At 32.8% G+C, this 13,328-nt stretch overlaps 3 long non-coding RNA genes and 1 pseudogene across 3 annotated transcripts in view; 2 read left to right on the top strand and 2 right to left on the bottom strand.

The window, feature by feature from the left end:
- The window catches only part of LOC145737574 (uncharacterized), an 82,998-nt gene that overhangs the window by 28,584 nt on the left and 41,086 nt on the right, over positions 1-13,328 (bottom strand). The window lies entirely within an intron of this gene.
- Positions 1-13,328, top strand: part of LOC145737576 (uncharacterized) — a 119,351-nt gene that overhangs the window by 7,534 nt on the left and 98,489 nt on the right. The window lies entirely within an intron of this gene.
- LOC145737703 (uncharacterized) lies at positions 1,827-7,709 on the top strand. The gene is made up of 2 exons (XR_014180454.1): positions 1,827-2,030; positions 7,391-7,709. It is a non-coding gene; the product is annotated as an uncharacterized LOC145737703 (long non-coding RNA).
- Positions 11,977-12,989, bottom strand: LOC145737864 (uncharacterized; annotated as a pseudogene).

Here is a 13,328-nt window from a genome sequence, read left to right on the forward strand (position 1 = left end):
ATATTGCCTAAATGAGCATCGTCCTCTAAAAGCCTCTAATTTTACATCCACAGTAACGTAGCGAAAGGGTGAGAACGCATTTTTGCAGTTTGTGACAAATGCATCAAATACGTCTCTAATAGGTTGCCTATTTCTTTCTTTCATTACTGGTTTCAGCATTATCAATCCTCAGATGTTGAAGAATGATCTAGAATCTGTTTACTGACATTACCAGGCGAAAAAGTTCTACGGCCGTTCCTTGCGTACTAAGTAATTCTCTTACATGCAAGCGACTTGATTTTAGAACTCCAGCCATGTATGTACAGCAAACCAAATAAGGCTTCAACCTCAGATTTACTTGTAAAAGCAGCATCTATTTCTCGAGAATAATTTTTTAATGTCTGTTTTTCTAATGTCTTCGTTTTTGGTTGTTCGTTTTATACAGGGTGGTCCAGTTTTAAATGTCAATAATTCACCATTCGATAGCCCATCAAAAAAATAAGTTGACATGCATTATGTAATTTTTGTAAAAAATGCTTCCTAAAAAAGATACAGTCTCCCAAATTTCAGTTTAAAAAAGTTTTTTGGTCATAATTGTCAGACCGTTGGAGCGATTTTGATCAAATTTGGAACAAGCACTATTGAAATTAATACTCATTATGTGATGGTAATGACGTTTATCAAAATTGTTCAGTTGCGTAGATACAGGGAAATTATTTTCATTTTCCCGTCTTATTTTCTACTGTCACTGGACATTTTTCAAAAATTACACTAATTTTTTAATTTATGCTTCAAGTTGGAAAATGAAGTATTTCTTGTAACATTGTAATTTGAAACTTCGTCTACGAGATAATTCAGTTATTACGTTTAAAAACCCAAAAAAAAAACTGATATCTGGGCGGGCAAAAATTGTATAGTTTGTTTTATAATAAATGAACTGTCAGTGGTTCGTCCTTCAAAAACTAACCAGACATGCATGTTGTCCTTTTTTAAAAGAACGCGGTCCCAGGAAGATACAGCCTTCCAAAATTCAGCTTCAAAAATCGTGTTTTTTTGTAACCATAGAAGCAATTTAGATCAACTTTGGTTCAAGTATAAGTAAGTAAATAGTTGGTTCACTTATTTTGAGCTACATTAATTTTTATACCTCTGGACTTCGTTCAAAGGGATGATAATTGATTATAATGAAGGGTTTTTTGTAGGTGGCTTTAACACCCGGTAATAAGCATCAGTTTCAAGTCCTTGTACCAAGTTGATCATAACAACTAATTTTTTGAAGAAGAATCCACTTCTTGTAGATTTATTTTTATAAAATAAAATTTTACAATTTTTTGCTGCCCGGATATGACTCTTTGATGAATTTTGAATAAAAATTTTACAGCAGATACATCATCTCTCTAAAACACTGTCATTTTTGTGAAATATCCAGTCAGCGTATGAAATATAGTGGAAAAATGAATCTTTCGGTATCTACGCCACTTAACAAGCTTGACAAAACTTCATTCCCATCACATAATGAGCATTAATTTCATAAGTACTTGTTCAAAATTTGATCAAAATTGCTCCAACGGTCTGACAGTTATAGCAAAAAACGATTTTTTAAACTAAATTTTGGAGAACTGTATCTTTCTTAGGAGCAAAATGACATAATGTATGGTATGTCAACTTATTTTTTGATGGTACTATCGAATAGTGGATTATTGACATTTAAAACTGGACCACCATGTATATGTAAAATTTATTCTGGTATAATTAATTGATGCTAATGTGGAAGGGTAGACAGAGCGTTTCAGGTTTTATCTGAGGAATGTTGTTAACATAAACAAATTTTGGTTCCAACAAATAGACTGTTCAGTTTGAGTCTGCTGATTTTCAAGGCTACTGACAATATGGCCAAAATGTTTAATTAAAACCCCTTTGTAAAATATAACCCTTCAAAATAAATTATTTAAAACAAATAAAAATTAATATGACGTCATATTTTGCTGCCTGCATGGTCAAAATTTTGTTGTCACTTTTATGTGTTTTTGTGTGCTGCTTTTTGTCGATAGGTAAGTCTATTTATAAAAACCTTTTTATAGTTTTTTTATTGAAATGATTATTGAAAAAATAGTACAACCTTCTAGCTATTGTTCACCCGTAATCTTGTGTTGAAGAAGGATTTAAATAAAGTCCAAAACGTTAACATTAAAAAAAAAATTGACTTGAATGCTGTTTCATGAACTGAATGAAATAAACTGGCCTGAAAAGTTGACCAAGAAAACATAACGAAATATTACATATAATTGGTCAAAGAAATTCAAGTTTAAAAAATTTATTTTTTTTGCTCTTTTTAACTAATTAGTCTTTATTATACTACTTATAGTCGGTTCACGACCTTGGCTCTACTTTATGCTTTGAATTTTGAACTTTTGCCCCCTGTATATTTTTAACAACGATTTTTATTTGAGGTTATAGGAAAATATTTCTTTCAATTTCATTGTCGTGTTGCCAACTAACAATGAGATGTTCGATAATACAAGTGTCTTCCTCTTAGAGTTAAACAAGATTCATAAATTAATATATATTAAGTAACTTGTTTTATTTTGTTAAATCGGTTATTTCAAGGACAGCAAGCATTGGTGTTTTAATGATAGACATCTATTACTTATTAATTAATCCGTACTAAAATTGTTCTTTAATCTATTGGTTTTTATACAGCCAAATAATGACAATTCTTTACTTAAATGTGACAACGTTCAGTGTTTTGAACTCTTTGAATAATAAACCAAAAAATTTCTTCCTCGGCGTTTTAAAAATTGTTGTCGTTTCATTATACAGGAAAAAATCTATTTATAGGATAGATATCCAAAAAGATCGTGAGCAGTCTATATGCAGTATATTTCATTTTCTTCTAAGCTAACAATTTATACTACTTAAGAAATGTAGACACCGCTAATAAAATACAACATGTTAAATACACATATTTCACAGGTTTAGATTCAAAGCTTATCTTTCTAACCGCGTTTTTGGTGTTTTATACAATACAACATACATTCTTATACTTATACAGGGTGTTTCAGGTTTTAATACGCAAACTTAAACCGTGCAATCTATGTCTAAAAATAACTATTGTTTGTAAAGTAAACTATATTCCAAAGATGCTCTGTTAAAGAAATACAGGATGTTAAAATTCTCTACCAATTTGCATTATAAAATTCAGATGTTTATTTCTGAAAATAAAATTAAAAAAAAATTGTTTGAACGGTTACAGATACGAAATCAATAAATGATATAAAAAAGTTTCTAAATCGAATAAGAACTTTGAATTTTTAAGAAAAAAGCATTATTGGCTCACTAGAAAACAATTTGGGGAGCTACAACTACAAGAAAATTAAAACTTCAACATTGTATTTCTTTAACGAAGCATTTAACAGCTTTAACCTAAACTAAAAAAGTGTGAATTCATACGATATAATATTATTAAATATTTTATCTATACTTTGTATCCTGAATATTTTATATCATCAGTTGCAGCAGTTTGCAAAAAAAAAATATTAATGTTTCCAGTATGTTTATTATAAAATTTTTGGCAATACATACTAATGAGTTTCATTTTAATTTTGATATGATTTTTTTATCGAATATAATTATAATTCTTTAGGACAAGTCTGAATGCTGAAAGATTTTCTAAACTTTTACATACACGAAACGTATTTTGTGGACTATATCCCGAATAAAAATCTACTGTCATTTCTATAATATAACCTCTTTTAGTTTAAATTGACAGATTTTATTAGATATGCCGGCAATTGGTTACATAGTAGCTATGATTTGAATAATTTGGTCACCAGAAGGATGGAATTTTAAAATGGGAAATAATTTATTGAATTTAATGGTCAATCTAACACCATTTGCAACCAAAACCATTCATCATTCATTTCTGTTTCGTTCTTGAGTTATTTTCAAAAAATCATAAACGAGCATTTTGAAAAAAGTGTTGTGTTGCAATGATTAAGCTAATTTGAAAATTTTTAAAATTTAACTTGAACATTGTTAGAGCAACTTTTTAAGGACTATTTTCCTGAGTATTTGCTTTTCAGTTCCCTCGTTTCGGTTTTGCAAGATATTATAAGATCAACTTTTTTTTCTTATGAACGAAATTCGAAAAGCACGTTTTTTGCTTTAAAAGTATACAGGGTGATTCACGATGATGGAATATTAGAAATATCTAGAAAACGACTCAACATTTTACGCTGAAATTTTGAGCGTAGCCTAGGTTGAGTTCAAACTCTCTTTCCAAAATATTTTGGACTTTGCTATGTTGCCAGATCAGTCGGAAAGGACACCAACTTTTGATTTTCAAATGGAGCACCCTGCTTCTAATCTTATTTTTGAATTCCTCGTAAGAAGGTTAGTAATTAATGGTAATATTTCCCTATACTTATCTTGCACCGTTTCTTAGATATTTCATAAAAATGGTCGATTTATCAGCAAAACGGTAGTCTAAACATTAATTAAGTTCTCAAGTCCTGAAAGGTTTGCTAATATGACCTTTTGTCCTCAGTTGGACAATACTACATAATTGAAAAGCCCAGAGAGAGAAAATGAAAAAAAAAAACCTACAGGGTGGTCAGTATTTACCTTTTAGTCGGACAGATAGAAAAACTGCCAAATGTCCGTTTTTTTATTGGATACATCGGTGTTTTATAGTTTGTATTAAAAGAATATCGTATATATATATCGTTCAATCGTAATCCATACTACTCTGAATACAGACACCTGCTTCGGCTTAATGACTAGTTGTCGTTCCTATAACCACAACATGTTCCGACAGATATTTGTGAAATTCAACTTGGTTTAAACTGAGCACAAGCAGGTGTCCGTATTCATATTAGTATGGATCACGATTTTATAGGCACTTTAAGGAAAAACTTTTAATAAGTCAGAAACAGTTGAAGTTAGGTATATGAAGAATATACATAGATTTGTTCTAAATTTAATGTTCTTTTATTACAAACCATAATACATTATAGGATCCATTTAAAAAAACGAATTTCTGGTAGTTTCTGTATCTGTCCGACTTAAAGGTAAATATTGACCACCCTGTAGGTTTTCTCATTTTCGGTCTCTGGGCTTTTCAACCATGTGGTATTGTCTGACTGAAGACAAAATATCACATAAGCATGCCTTTCAGGACTTGAGAGTTTAATTAATGTTTAGACTACCGTTTTGCTGACAAATCCACCATCAATGTCTTGAAATCAAACTTTACAGGGTAGCCAACGTTGCTACACTGTGAAGTTTGATTTCTTGAATGAGATTGGAAACAGTGGGTTCCATTTGAAAATCAAAAGTTTCTGTTCTTTCCGAATGATCTGACAACACCGCAAAGTCCAAAATATTTTAGATCCAAACCTAGGTAGTACCCAACCTAGGCTGTACTTCAAATTTAAACAAAAAATATGGAGGCGTTCTCTAGATACTTCTAATATACCATCAGCGTAAATCACTCTGTATAACATGAAAAAAATAAATAAAAAGCAATTTTTAAGGTGGCATTGACTTGCAACTAGTACTTAAGCAATGTCGTTTTCGTCAAAACATCGAAAATAATTTTTAAAAAGCATCTAAATAAGTGAGCTAAAAATTGCAAAACCTATCGACAAGCGAACGGGACAATATTTGAGAATTTACCAGATTAGAACTAAATGGCGTTTATTTGCATTGATAGTCAGTTAAGTTTAGACCTTTATTTCAAATTACATTTTTCATCATTTAGTTTATAGTTCATCCCACATAACGTCAAACTGCGTTTGAATACATATAAATCGGAAAGCTGAGTCTGAAATGTCGGAATTTTGTAGTTTATTTCGGAAAAAATGTCTTTTGGTTAAAAAATAAACATACACTGTGAGTAAAAAGTCCGGAAACCCTTAACTATTTCGAAAAATATTCTACATATTGAAAAACATCGAATATAAAAATTTTCGCATTTTCAACGTTTTACCGTTATGTGATTAATGAATTTACAGGGTGTCACAAGATGGCAATGAAATGATGTTAAGTTTTTTCTTATGGAATGACATGTTTTAATGACATTTTCTGATTCCGTCTCTCATTCTGATATATCATGAAATATGTTGTATGGTTAACTTGTACAGTTGCAATCATCCATAATTATTATTTTTAAATCATCTAAATTTGACGATTTTGTAGCATATACCTTATTTTTTACGTGGCTCCATGGAAATAATTGTAGAAGCGTCAAATCTGGTTATCGAGATGGTAACTCATTTCAAGCAAACGAACAACACAAAATACAAGTTAACCATACAAAATGTCAAATATGCACAAGAATATCTCTAGGAAATAAGACGCTATTTACAAAGTGTGGTATTCACTGTATTTTTTAATAACTCTCAAAGTAACAATCAATTAATTAACCACCGGATGAGAACAAAATTTAAACTGGAAACTCGTCCTCTGATTCATCTGTATTAAATTGTAAAGCTTAAAGTCCTTACACCTTTTCAATACTTTAGTAACATATGCCTGTAGTTATACACCACCAACTTCTTTAAAAAAACGTATTTAGCTACTTAACTGTAGATAATAAAAATTTTTAGTTGTGTCACATAGATTCCCAGATTTACCACCGTGCGTCGCGTGTAATGGGTATTATTTACAATTTAACGTGGCATTTCCATCCAATCAGATCAATTTACTATTGAATAAACTGTTGTTCACATCGATGAAATCCCAGTTTTTACCGCGGTAAAAATCTTGATTTTCAGATCAGTGTTGTTAGGGAAATATAACCAGTTACATTGTTACCTACCACGTTTTTGATCACACATTAAACGTCAAATATTTAGTTACGTATACGCAAAAAACATCGTTTTGAAAGTGAGTTTAAGCTGACTCCTTTAAAAAACTTGATCAAAAAAACTACACAATTTAGGGTTTTTGAAGCGGCAAGCAATTCTGTCTTCACCAACTAGATAGCGCCAGGTTAGTTCTTTTTGTTTGCAACGCACTAGACTAGAACTTACATCTTGGTTAAAACCAATCTACCTCAAACATTAGTTTGTCGAGCAGAATATAACTCTACCTCATATGTTTATGATATTTTTTTCCTGTATTTATACTCATTCAGTGTTTTCTTAAGCAAAAGGGCTTAACACCAGCTCAAAAATTATTATATTTATATTAACGTGGCTGAAATGCTTTAATTTGTTTAATACCAGAGTTGAGGTTTATTTTTGGTTACCATATCTATTGCAAAAACAGGTCAAAAAAGGTTTTTTAAGATCAAATTTTGGACATTGACACACTATAATAAATGTACATAAAGTCATAGCTATTCTGTTCTTTCACAAATTACATTTACGTTGGTTGAGAATTGATAGTAAGCTATTTTTTATTTCAGGCACAAGTTGCTGTGTACACGATTCCAATTTCCAAATGTGGATCATGAAGCAAAATAGCCTTACTACAAATGTTTGACGCGCCTAGAACCACGAAAGGAACGTCATGCCGTCAAATTTCATCAAAATCAACAATCCTGCAAGTACTTCTGTGGGCAACTTGATACCCGAATTAGAAATTGTGATCTATACCAAGTATACCACGAATACTATTGCCTTGAAAAAGGTTCAATGCATCTGATAAAATATAAATAAATGTATGGGATCTCAAAGCATGGAATTCTTATTTATTTTAATAATAAACTAAAGATGGTCGGGTGAGTTGGGTGTAGTTTTATTTTTTATTTTGCTTTTCTATTACTGTACTTTTACTGTTTTGCCATATGCAGCATTTATTATGTGCGTTACTTATTATTTCGTCAGGTCAACAGTATTTGGCCTTATTTGGAGTTCTTATTTAATGTCGGTAATGTGTATTATCGAAAGTGTCATTCCTTTTAATGTCAATCTACGCATGGCGAACTGAGTAACTGTGCAAAAGTTGACATTGGGAGTGAACAAAGACCAGCAATCAGCCATTCATATCTATCAAACTTATTTACTGAATTTATTTATTCTTTACCGACCTCCTTGACTTGTTCGGTGTTCTTATTTTGCCCGGTTGTAGTGGCGCTTAAACTTAGAAAGAACTATGCAAAAACAACATTTTCCAAACTTAAAAACTTCCTATTAGCTTGCAGTCTGTCGCTAGCACTTAGACTACGGGTAGTAAAGTGTTACATATGGCCCATCTTACTGTACGGCGCAGAAACGTGGCCTCTCAAAGCTGGAACCCTGAACGGCATCGAAGCGTTTGAAATGTGGACCCACCGGAGACTCTTGAGCGTGCCGTGGACCGCAAATGCCACGAATGAAGAAATTTTAAGAACTGCAGGCTACGAACGAGAAATACTTAGCATCGTTAAAGAAAGAAAAGTTTGCTACCTCGACCATATCCTTAGAGGTGGCAAATATCACATTCCTACACTAATTCTACAAGGAAAAATATAGGGGCATCGAGGTCGAGGAAGAAAGCAACACTCCTGGCTAAAAAACATACCGGACTGCTGTAACATCAGCGACGCAGTCACCATATTTGGAAGAGCCGAGAACGGCACTTGGCACATTGTATGAAGAGTACAGACAATCGCTAACGTGCGGATAAGCAAAGGGCACAAGAAGAAGCAGTCGCGCAATTAAGTACGCGTATGTGACATAATGCTGCACGGTCTATATCGGACCTCGTCCTGCCTTACCAGATCAAGAACATTTTTTTTTTTTCTTTCTCCATGGGTCTGTCGGCTGTCAGCTCCAGATAGCACGTAAGCCTAATGGCTTATTGTACTGTCCCCATGTTTGTCAAGGACAAGGACATACAAAATATTTCTCTCAATTTTTTTACATTTCATGTCATCCTCCTGATCGGGGTCACTTTTAATTGGGTTTCGTAGCACTGGTGCACTAACCAGGTTCTTTTTTTCTTCTGTTGAAGTAACCTAATCAAGTCATAAGGGGTCGAAAGGGAACAATTTTAAAACTTGATAAGTTAGATGGCAGAAGGTTGTGTATATAGCAACTTTGAGTTTTTAAATGTAAAAATTTTAAAAACCAAGAAGACACCTTATTATGTTTTCCAGATATTTAATAATAATTAGAAAGTATACTTAATGTCAATATAAAAAAACTCGACATAACACCAATGAGAAGGTAATTGGAAGCATCAACTGAGAGAGGTTGAGGTGCTTTTCTTAACTTTAATATTGCTCTCTCAATTGAATCGTTAACTTTCAGGATCCTTTCTATCACATAGAAAGTACTGTTACATCTAGTATACACTTCCTGTAATAATTTGTACTCCTTATGAGTAGCATTTCCATCAATGTTTTGCTTTTTCATGAAAAGGATCCATAATAAAAAAAGTCATTCATCGAGTAGAATTAATAATACATTTTTTACATCTTTTTAAAAACACTTAAAGGTCGTTATTCTTTTAATGTGATCTGGTAGGAGATTAAAGCATTTTAAGGACATGTAAACAGGACTTTTTTTTAACAAAGTTAATCTGTGTTGATGGTAATTTACATCTGCTGTTCTGGTGCTGTAAGTCTGAAACGTTTCCAGATTAAATCTACTCTTATTTTTAAAAAAGAATGACACATTCATATACATACAGTCCAAAAACTGTTAATAGACGATTTTCCCTAAATTTACTTCTGCAAGAATCCCTCTTAGCCCATCTTTAATATAACTCTTATAGCGCGGATTTGAGCAACAAATACTTTGTTCATTGAACTGTTTCAACCCCAGAAAATAATCCCATATTTAATAACGGACTCGAAGTTTGCACAGTACAAAATTTTCAAGCTATTTGTATCCTGCAGATACCTAGATGTGACCCTTATTCCGTAACATATTGAAGCAAGTCTATGTATCAACCCTTGCACATGTTCATCCCAGTTCAGAAATTCATCCATAGCAAGTCCCAAGAACTTTGTACTATGCAAGACGCTGGACTCACTATCCCAAAGCGACAAAAACTGCTGTTTTTGATTGTGAACTGTCTATTCCCTACAAGAAGATTAGTGTCATCTGCATAACAAGTAATAGCCTCATCCGGACTAGTTGCCATAGACGCTGAGCAATATTTTTTTCCACATGTGGACTCTCTAACAATCTGCCTTCTCCCAGTTAAGTATGATTAAACAGACTTACGGCATTTCCCCTGACCCCATACAATTTAAGTTTGTCTAGAAGAAGATGTGGATCTACACAGTCGTATGTTTTAGATAGGTCTAAGAATATTCTCATTGCTAAACAGCCTTTTTCCAAGGTCTATTATTTTTCTTGTAAATTCAAACACAGCAGTGTATGTTGATGATCCAGCCAAATATGCATGTTGAATGGGTTGTATTAAATTAGACCTATTCATAAAGTGTAAAAGTCTATAACACATTACCATTTAAAATAATTTTGCAAAGGAAGGCAGAATACTAATAGGTCTGTAGTTGTCCAAAACTGTTGGATCGCCTTTCTTAAAGATCGGTCTAATTACTGCTGTTTTTAACTGGCCAGGAAAAACATCCTGCTCCAAAGCATTGTTTATCAGAAATGACAAAACATGGCAAATGTATGGAACTGTCATCTTTACAATACTAGCAGGAATCTCATCCACACCAGCATTGTACTTATTCTTGTACTCTTCATTTTGGTAGCAAATCCACATACCTCAGCCTCAGACACTGGCCTTAATAACATAGACCGGCTATTAGGATTAATTTGAACATCAGTCTTAACATTGTTTAATATTTTTATTATATCTGGAATTTATTCAACAAAAATTTATTATAAAGAGTAGGCAACTGCTCTATGTTCTCACCAATAACAATATCCGAGTGTTTTTCTTTGCCTATATTTTCCCTATATATTGCCCACATACATTTAGACCAATAATCATTTTTCAAGTAATTGACAAAATACAACTTATTTTCCTTACTATAGAATCGCCTATAAGATGCCATATTTATACTAGGTGCCTCTAATTACAAAACAATAATTTGAACCATATGATCGGAAATACACGTTTCCAGAGTATCGCTATCTAGATAGTCTAAACTACTATTTACAAAAATATTTTCAATGCATGTTGCAGAGTTATTGTTTTCTCCAGTATTCAAGATAGTTTGTCTAAATCCTTGTGATTCCAGCATTGATAGCATATTCAATTTAAGCTTATTATCTTTTAGCAATTCAACATTAAAGTCTCCTGCTATGCAAATTGTTTTGGGTTTTTGTCCCATACCGGCATTCAGTTTTTCAATTACTTTTCAAAAAACGAAATCACCCGAAGGTGGCCTATAAATACAAACTACCCTAATCCCGTGTTACCCCCTGAAAATGGCAAACCACTACAGCACACTCTATTTTACGTACAATTGAAAGTTTACTTACATCTTTTCTGGTATTAAACTCCACAGTTTTATGTACCGGGTCTTCCACTAACAGAGGTCATGGGCGATATCTCAAAAACTATGAAAGACAACTTTGAAAAAAAAAATATATATAACTAATGTGGCAAAGAGAAAATGCTGAGAATATTTTTTTTAACTCTAACTCTTCTGCTAAGTGGCGCAACTTACATAATAAACGCAAAAAAAGTGAAATAACTGTGAAAATCTAAATGAAAAGCTATGTTTAAAATAACGCACTTACGTTTTCGAAGCAATTCTACACATTTTTTGTATAAGAAAGTTTTCTCTAACTTCACGCGTTTTCCGTTGAGGGCGCTGCGAATCTCCTCACAGAAAAATTTAAATATCTTGAAAACGGATAATTATTGTTTAATGAAGTAATAGCTCGTTAGAAAGGTATTGGTTTGCTCTATTTAATGGTTAACACAATTTATTGTAGTTAACTAACTAACTGCTAGAGGGCGCTTTTTCAAAAAATCGCAATTTCTTGCGGTTATCTCAGAAAACTTTGCGCCGTATAACAGAAAATCGATGCGCCGTAAACATATTAAATTAAAAAACTATGCCTATAGTTATTAGGTTATAAAATGAACGGGCTTCATACCTTAATATTAATAACGAGTTAAACTTAAAAATAGTGTTTAACGTATGCACTTAAATTATATAACAGGAATGATTGAAAAAAGCAGATAAATAAATGAAAAAAAGTCCTCTAGTGCCGTCCTAAATGTTCAAATTGACGCCCGTCGTTCTCGATGCACATAAGTAGCCTGTCTCTAGTTGATGTGACAGCAGATTTTATTTCTACTTCAGGAATTCTACCTATGCATTAAACTATTGCTTGCATCATATCTTCCCTTGTAGCGGGTTTGGACGAATAAACCTCATGCTTTACTTTTCCCCAAAGGTAAAAATCTAAGCAGGTTAACTCCGGAGACCTTTAAACAGGTAGGTATACTTAAGTGATGATTAAAATACAATTTGAATTTGAAAATAATACCTAGGAGGCCACCGAAATAAACTGCCTTTTCCAATCCAGCGGTTAGGAAAAGAAACATCTAAATGGCGCCGAACATTTTGCGTATAATGTGCAGGACATCATCATCCACCATCATGCTGAAAAAACATGTTCTGACGGGTGTCCAGACATCTTCTAACAGAAGAGGTAAATTATTTTCGAGGAAATGTAAGTACCTCTCGCCATTCAGCGTTTGTTCGAAAAAAAACGGTCCTATAATTTGACCGCCCAAAATTCCACACCATACGTTTAAAAACCATCGACCTTGGGCTTGAACCTCATGTAACCATCGAGGGTTGGCACGTGACCAATACCTAGTACTACGCTGATTTACTGTTCCATCAATGTGAAACGTCGCTTCGTCGGTCCATAATATTCAGTATAAGAATCTATGGTCTTGCGCAAGCATGTTTAGCATCCAATGGCAATGGATTAAACGACGGTCAAAATCTTCTATATAAAGAACTTGACGGCGAACCATATGATACGGATGTAGTCTAAATATGAATCATCAATGTATTATAATTTTGGAGTAATTGTTATTATTTTATTTAATAAGTAATTCTAGCTAATGGGTCCAAATAAACATCACAAAAACACCTCGAATAACTTCAATAAAGTGAAACGTGGACAAACCGGGTATAATTGTGGTTTAACTGTTATATACCATAAACAATGCCAAAAAAGGAAAGCCGAAAAAGTGATAAAATCTGTATTATTAGGAAACTATCAACAAAACGCCATTTAAATTTGTTTATGCCAAAAAACTCCGCTTCTTTTGTTTCCGCAGCCTACTACATATTTTGAATGAAGATACCTAGGCACTGCAAAATTCTTACCCTAGGTCAGATGTAATAACATGCATATTTATTAAACGAATATTGATAGCGACTTGAAACTTTCAGGACGTAATCA

The sequence above is a fragment of the Ips typographus genome, linkage group LG14 (genome assembly GCF_016097725.1).
Source record: "Ips typographus isolate SLU linkage group LG14, UJ_Ityp_2.0, whole genome shotgun sequence".
NCBI lineage: Eukaryota > Metazoa > Arthropoda > Insecta > Coleoptera > Curculionidae > Ips > Ips typographus.